Below are 8,131 nucleotides of genomic sequence, written 5' to 3' on the forward strand. Positions count from 1 at the left end.
CATTTGGATGTTTTTCTCCTCGTGTACCGATGTCCTTCACTGTCAATAGCTTCATAGAGGTCCTTCTTGTTCTCTCGTGTCCCATGCAGATAACCAGTGTAAGCCACAGAGGGAAAGGGCTACCAGCCTAAAGGCCAGTACAGGTTTGTTAGGTTTAATGAAGAGCTCTGGGTACGCAGCTCGGATTAAGGCTGATGTGTGTGCCCCTCGGAGGCCTGGACTTCCAAAGTTGCTCTCTTTTGTTGGTTCTTTTTTTTTTTTTTTTTTTTTTGGTTTTTCGAGACAAGGTCTCTCTGTGTAGCCTTGGCTATCCTGGACTCACTTTGTAGACCAGGCTGGCCTTGAACTCACAGCGATCCGCCTGCCTCTGCCTCCCGAGTGCTGGGATTAAAGGCGTGTGCCACCACCGCCCGGCCTGTTGGTTCTGTTTTAACTGGTGGAGGCTCAGGTCCTAAGGACATCTTGGCTACTGAAGATCATCACCTTGAGCAACTGCAAAGCCAGAGAACCTCCAGCGCAGACTCCGGACACAGACACGCCCTGCAGCAGAGCGAACCTTCCAGCCCAGGAACCACGCTTTTTCTGTCTTCTCACATATGCAGAATAAACAATTCTGTCTTCTCCCGTATGCCCAGTAACAATTTCTGCATCGCAGTGTGGCCCCATTGGAGTCAAGGAGGGACAAATGGTAGCTAGAGCTTCCGTATTGCTACACATTTTACAGCACTCCCCCTGCCCTGCTCCCTGCAGCACCCGGCAGGCTAAGATCAGCATTCAGCTCAAGTCAGAGCAATGAGGTGGGGAATGGGGGCCCCCGGAGTCCACCCCACCCCACCCCACCCCCGCGTGCGCAGACCAAGCTCTGTGTGAGAAGGGATTTCTGCAATGCCGCCCACATCTCTTCCTCTTCCTGCGGACACACTGAACCCAGCGCACATTCCTCGGCTGGCACACTGAAGACGTCAGTAAGTGACCTTGCTGATGCCAGATGGACAGCAATCAGACCATAAGGCACTCCCTAATTTCCCCCTCCCCCCACTTGGGGGGGGGGAGTTCGTCTTGTGGTTCAAAAAATACAGTAATCGGTAGATCGGTTGCCTAGCATGGATATGGCTCCGGGGTCCATCCTCTGTCCCGAAGGAGGAAAAAGAGGATTGCCTCATAGGACTAAAGATGGGGACTAAGTGTCAGAGAGCCTGAAAAGGTGACCACTGTGGGTATAAAACATCATTCTCTCTCATGCATGGTTAGGCCCAAGGGGATATTGGGCCAGGAAAAAGATTTTGGAAACAGGGGTTCAGCAATTAAGAGCATTGGCTGCAGCTGGGCATGGTGGCGCACGCCTTTAATCCCCCAGCACTTGGGAGGCAGAGGCAGGTGGATCTCTGTGAGTTCCGAGGCTAGCCTGGTCTACAAAGAGAGTTCCAGAACAGCCAAGGCTACACAGAGAGACCCTGTCTCGGAAAGAAAGAAAGAAATTGACTCATGTCAGCTAAAGAGGAGGAGAGTTAAATGGATTCTCTGCAAGGAGGATGACGCCTGCAGCCGAGGGTTCCAGCGCCAGGTGAAGGCGTAGTGCCAGCATGGACTTGCCCAGCCTAGCCAGACCACAGCCCCGGATTGTGACCCTGATCTTAATCACAGTGAGAAGCTCCTACCATGACCAGACTGGTGTCTGGAAAGGACCAGCCTTGGCTGCTTTATGAGGACTGCATAAGTGAGCTGAGCCCCTAAAGGAGCTCGGTCCCTGGGGAATTGAGTGACATCACATTTTACCAGCTTCTCTAGTCCTCAGCACATTTCTCCAAGCAGAGGAACTGGCATCACCCCGCAGACACCCCCGCAGACACCCCGCAGACACCCCGCAGACACCCCCGCAGACACCCCCGCAGACACCCCGCAGACAGAACAAAACCTTTACATTTGTACATAAGACAAAGTCCTGCTATGTAGCCTCGTGAGTATATGTGCATGTGGGGGTGGGGAGCAGTTGTGTTCAGTTGGAAATACACATGTGTTCATGTGTGTGGAGAGGCCCAGAGGTCAATGTCAGGTGCCGGCAACTGTTCTCTCTACTTTATTTATTTTGAGACAGGGTTTCTCACTGAACCTGCAACTTAGCTATTCGGCTTGAGTAAGCTGCCCAGCAAGCCCCCAGAATCCCTCCGTCTCTGCCTCCCCAGCACTGGCATTCCAAGGGCACCCCCCACTGTGCTGGCCTCTCACGTGGATACTGGAGATCCAAAGACTGGCTGTGTGAGAGGCTTGTGGGTGTACAGAGGGCATAGTCACAAAGGGAGGCATGGTTTCCAAGGGAGGGGTGCATGTGGTCACAAAAGCAAGAGCCCCCTGTGAGCTAGATATTGTCCTCCGCGGAGTCAGAGAGAAATGGGGCAGAAGCCTGGGGCCTGGAGGATGAATAGGAAGTCGGGAGGATGTGGGGATTCTGTTGAGTGGACGGACAAGATGAAAGGACAGATAGCGGGGAGACAAAAGCCCTGTGTGTGCTGTGCCCAGCTGATTTGGCCTTGGGCTTGGAGCACTGCTGTGGCGTGGGGCAAAAGAGCCAGTTTTGAGAGGAAAATCAAAGAAGCTAGAATAAAGGGGACCTTCTGTGGCACAGAGGGGAAGGGGAGCATGAAGGAGGAGCCAGGCGTGCCTTCCTGGAAGAGCAGCGCTGCTCCATGGTGGGGGACAGAAAGAAGCCTGTGGTTTGCACAGCAAGTTCCTCTACATTGCTCAGTAGGTTATCTTATGAAATTGGGCGTCTTGGTAAATGCCTGTTGACCTAAAACAGCAGGAAGTTGGGAAATTGCTACTGAGCTAGTGACAAGACAGACCGTTCAGCCCTCCCCAGCTCCCGTCCCAGGGGATAACCCAGGCTGGTGGACCGATGGAGGAAGTGGCTATCACCAGAGCAGTGAGGCCACCTAGGACCCAGGTATCACTGTCATAGAGCCATCTGCTGTCATCAGAGGTCCTCAACCCTGCAGTCACTGTTGGTGTTCCTGCTCAGATGGAAAGGTATCTGTCCTGAGACACCGGAGGCCAGGAACCACACAGCTCTCAGGTGGGGGACAGTGTCCCAGTGGAAGGGTATCCTGAGACATGGGTGCCCAGAAACCACACCCCTCTTGAGGAGAAGCCTCCTGAGCAGAGACATAGCGGCCCTGAGGTAGGAAATCCCCCGCTGAGCTGCAGTGCTACAGTGTAACACCACCACCTCCTGCGTAACCTCTTCAGCATCGCTGCTCCCAGGAGCATCCGCCCTGCTCTGCTTCTTAGCTTCTTCTGACCAGTCACACCAGGCAGCGAAATCTCAGAAAAGAGATTTATTGGGAGGGAGGAATCCAGAGTTTGGAGGGAGGAATCCAGGGGTGGCTGCCTCTGCTGGGGAGAGGCGGGGGAGGGGTGTGTCGCTGAACAGTAGACAGGATTTATACAGGATTATTTAGGGGGGTGGAGCTTTTCAGGGTTGAGGCTTGGTGGGATTTCAAGTATTGAGTTTAGGAAAGCTTAGGGATTGGTGAGATTTTTGTTGTAGGACGGGGTCTGGGCCCTCTCCTCCCTCTGGGCTTGGAATGACAGTTACAGGCGTGAGAAAATGACAATTAGGGCTGGTTAGGGAAGTGGGGGGAGGGGGCAGGGCCTAGCTGCTGGAGCTCCTCAGTCCTCCAGGACATCTTTCCTGCCTTGAGGATTTACAAAGTCTACAAAGGGAGTCCTTGGCCAGGCAAAGTGGCACATGCCTTTAGTCCCAGCAGAGGCAGGTGGATCTTTGTGAGTTCCAGGCCAGCCTGGTCTATACAGGGAGTCCAGGACAGCCAAAGCTACACAGAGAAACCCTGTCTCAAAAAAACAAACAAAACCATACAAAGGGAGTCACATCAGGGAAGGCTTTTCCTGCAACTTGACTGGCATGACTAGCCAACAGTCCCCCCTGTTTTGTTTACTATTCATAAACTGCTTCCTGCTAAATGTGGGTACAGAGATCCAAGGGGCAGGTTTGATCTTTTTGTTTGTTTGTTTGGTTGGTTGGTTTGGTTTGTTTTTCAAGACAGGGTTTCTCAGTCTAACGTCTCTGGCTGTCCAGAACTTGCTCTGTAGCCCCAGGCTGGCCTTGGACTCATAGAGATCTGCCTGCCTCTGCCTCCCAAGTGCTGGGATTAAAGGCGTGCGCCACCAACGCCCAGCACAAATTCGATCTTCTACGTCAGGGTATAATCAGGAGTTGCAGGCCTCTGGGCTTCAGAGCTAGGGACTGGTAATCCTGCAATAACAACTGAGTCAATGTGTGGCTAGACATCTTTTGGATTTGTTGTTGAGGAAATCTAGACCAGAAGTCTATACGGCAAGGTGCAGCTAGCAGGATTAGGAAAAAGAGGAGAAGGAGGGACAGGAAGAGCAGTGTCCAGTTCCGCATCGGCCTGTTGATGATCGACTGGCCAGAGGCGTCACACTCTTTTTCTACATTAGTAGAGATCCATCTGGAATGGTAGAACCGTATCTTTTGCTATGCCTGACTGCATGATAGAAAAGCAACATTCCTCCCTGAGGAAGAGACAAAGAGTGCCCTGTTGATGCGCTTGGCAAATCTAATCCTCTCGGTTTTGTAGCACTGCAGCTGCCCTGGAGAATGAGGATGGTCTGAGCCACCCATCGGAGATCCCGAAGGAACAGAGAGGAAAACCGCCAATGTGTAAATAGCGAGAGCTATTCCAGTGGCAACCCCCGCAGCTACCGCCGGGATGGCAAGGAACAGCGGCGGGATCTGAACTGCCCCTTGGTTATGCCTTGCTGCTACAAAACCCTGTGGTGGCAACTGCAGGTGGGGTGGTTAGGATGACCCTGAAGGGGCCTGTCCACTTAGGAGAGAGGGGAGATTGTGGCCCAGCAGGAGAGAGAAGGACCAAGTCCCCAATGTTGATTGAGGAGGAACTGGGGTCAGGCTGAGGCAAGTAGTGGTGGGTGTGGTTCCAAAGGAGTGTGTAAAGATAGTGTAACTGAGGTTCTCCTCTTCCCTGGGGGGGGGGGGGGGGGGGCGGGGGCGGGGCTGTTGGCCACCGAGACAGGAGGAAAGAAGATGAGACACCAGGGCACGACAGAGGCCAAACACTCCTGGAACCACTTCAGGAGCTAGTTCAACTTTACTCAGGGAGAACAAAGGCTATACAGTCCTTGGGGAGGGGGAGGGGCTTCCAGGATAGGTGTACCTAATCGGTTGAAAGCAGACACTTTTGGGATGCTTCTGTTACACAGTAACTAATTGTCTTCTAACAATAGGGTGGAGAGAGCTGGCAGAAAGCTGTGTCAGGGGCCGCGTGTCAAATGTGGTTAGGGGCATCCGTGTCTATAGACACTCTCCAGATGGAGGCAGGCGGAGAGCTGGAGGCCCTGCTGCACCTTACCGAAGCTCAGAGTGGCTGACTGCAGACTCAAGCAGCAGAGCTCTTCCAACTCATAACAACGGAGTAACAAGGCAACCAGGGAGAGGAGACAGTTGAGACCTGAGGCCAGGAGGCAGGACCAGTGGTCCACGCATAAGCTCGAAAGGGGAGGTAGAGTTCTTTGGAGGTCTCTTTGGGAAGGTTCTCAGTCTCAGGAGAAACATTGGCACAAGTTTTATGAAATCAACATGAAGTTCCTAAGAAAGTTTGATAAGAATGGTCTTTAAAAAAAAAAAAGCCGGCAGTACAGGCACACGCCTTTAATCCTAGCACCTGGGAGGCAGAGGCAGGCGGATTGCCTGGTCTACAAAGCAAGTCTAGGATAGTCAAGGCTACACAGAGAAACCCTGTCTCTTATATTTTTGGTTGTGAGCCTAGCCTTTAACAGCTGAGCCATCTCTCCAGCCCAAAACCCTGTTTCAAAAACAAAAACAAGGGCTGGAGAGATGGCTCAGAGGTTAAGAGCACTGGCTGCTCTTCCAGAGGTCCTGAGTTCAATTCCCAGCAACCACATGGTTGCTCACAACCACCTATAATGAGATCTTCTGGCGTGCAGGTGTACATACAGGCAGAATACTGTATATGTAATAAATAAATATATCTTTTTTAAAAAACAAAAAACAAAGAGTTATTATGTCTGCCTGCAGGCCAGAAGAGGGTACCAGATCTCATTATAGATGGTTGTGAGGCACCATGTGGTTACTGGGAATTGAACTCAGGACCATTGGAAGAGCAGCCAGTGCTCTTAACTCTGAGCCATCTCTCCAGCCCAGTAAAAATGTTCTTAAGAACTGAGTGTGGTGGCACATGCCTTTAATCCCAGCACTTGGGAGGCAGAGGCAGCTGGATCTCTGTGAGTTCGAGGCCAGCCGGTCTACAAAGGGAGTCTAGGACAGTCAAGACTACACAGGGAAACCCTGTCTCAAGGGGGAAAAAAAGAATGTTCTTAAGAAAGCAATTGCTGGGAGCTGGAGAGATGACTCAGTGGCTAAGAGCACTGACTGCACTTCCAGAGGTCCTGAGTTCAATTCCTAGCAACCACATGGTGGCTCACAGCATACCCTCTAATTCTGTCTTCTGGTGTACAGGTGTACATGCAGACACATTCATATACATAAAATAAATAAAATAATTTGTTAAGGAGAGAGTGTGTGCACATTTGCTCCATTGAACCATGCCTGGGGCCTGGGGATGGTAAGGTATATGGAAACACCTCAGAAACTGTCAAGGGCTTTGGCTAAGGTTTGGGATATTTGAGAGGTAAATTCAGGGCCATTATCTGATTGAAGAGAGGTGGGAACTCCAAAACAAGGATGATTTCTCTGAAAGGGAGATCAGAGACTGTGATCTTTTATTAGTGGTGGGGTTGCCTCTACCCATTCTGAGAATGTATCTACCAGGACCAAGAGGTATTTTGTTTTTTTGTTTGTTTGTTTTAACTTTTATTTATTTTTTAAAAGATTTATTTATTATGTATACAGTATGCATCAGATCACATTATAGATGGTTGTGAGCCTCCATGTGGTGGCTGGGAATTGAACTCAAGACCTCTGGAAGAGCAGTTAGTGCTCTTAACTGCTGAGCCATCTCTCCAGCCCCACCAAGAGGTATTTTGAAATGTCTCACTATACGCATGTGTGGTGAAGTCAAGCTGCCAATCTGATGCTGGGACGGGCACCCTGGCCTGATGAGTGGGAAAAGGAAAAGTCTGAGATGGGATTAGAAGTTTGGCAAATTTTACAAAAACAGTGGGAGGGGTTTCTTGTTATTTGTTTGTTTGTTTTGCTTGTTTGTTTTGTTGTTTTTTCGAGACAGGGTTTCTCTGTATGTCACCTGGGGTCCCTGGAATCGCTCTGTAGGCCAGGCTGGCCTCGAACTCACAAAGATCCACCTGCCTCTGCCTCATGGGTGCTGGGATTACAGGCGTGTGGCACCGCTCCCTGCTCTGAATCAGGATCTTGCTGTGAAACCTGAACTGCTCTTCCCTGGCTGGTCTCAGATTCTCAGGGATCCTCCGACCTCAACAGGAGAGTGGCTCCCTAGGCTTGCCTGCAGGCAGGGCTCTTAGCGCCTCTAGGGGAAAGCCCAGAGGAGGAGTAGATGTCAGTATGCAACACTCACGCTCCAGACCCTGGGACTAGGTCACCCAAGGGAGAGTGAACAGCCCTAAGTGCTTCGTGCCAGAGCTCAGTCTCACAAGAAGAGAACACAGCTGGATACAGGCGGATATCCTCCATGCTTAATGTGTTCAAAGACTGGCCCCTCCCAGGGAATCATGGGACTTTCTTGTCTATGAAAGAGGACTGTAGGACAAGTCCTTTACTATATCGCCATAATGAATTATTTCCTAGGCTTGGTTTTATTTGATCTTCCTAGGGTTCTGTGATTCAAATGTGTGTATATTCCCTACTTATTTGGTTTTTGGGGAGGGAAGGGCACAAATTGTTATTAATTTGGTTTTTCGAGACAGGGTTTCTCTGTGTAGCCTTGGCTGTCCTGAACTCACTTTGTAGACCAGGCTGGCCTCAAACTCACAGTGATCTGCCTGCCTCTACCTCCCGAGTGCTGGGATTAAAGGCGGGCACTAGCATGCCCGGCTCCCCGGCTATTTTTATTATTTTCAAATTGATGTATATGGGGAGACAGACAGTGTACACGTGAGTGAACGTCCCCCGGAGTAGAGC

The sequence above is a fragment of the Acomys minous genome (genome assembly GCF_964271855.1).
Source record: "Acomys minous genome assembly, chromosome: 12".
Taxonomy (NCBI): Eukaryota; Metazoa; Chordata; class Mammalia; order Rodentia; family Muridae; genus Acomys; species Acomys minous.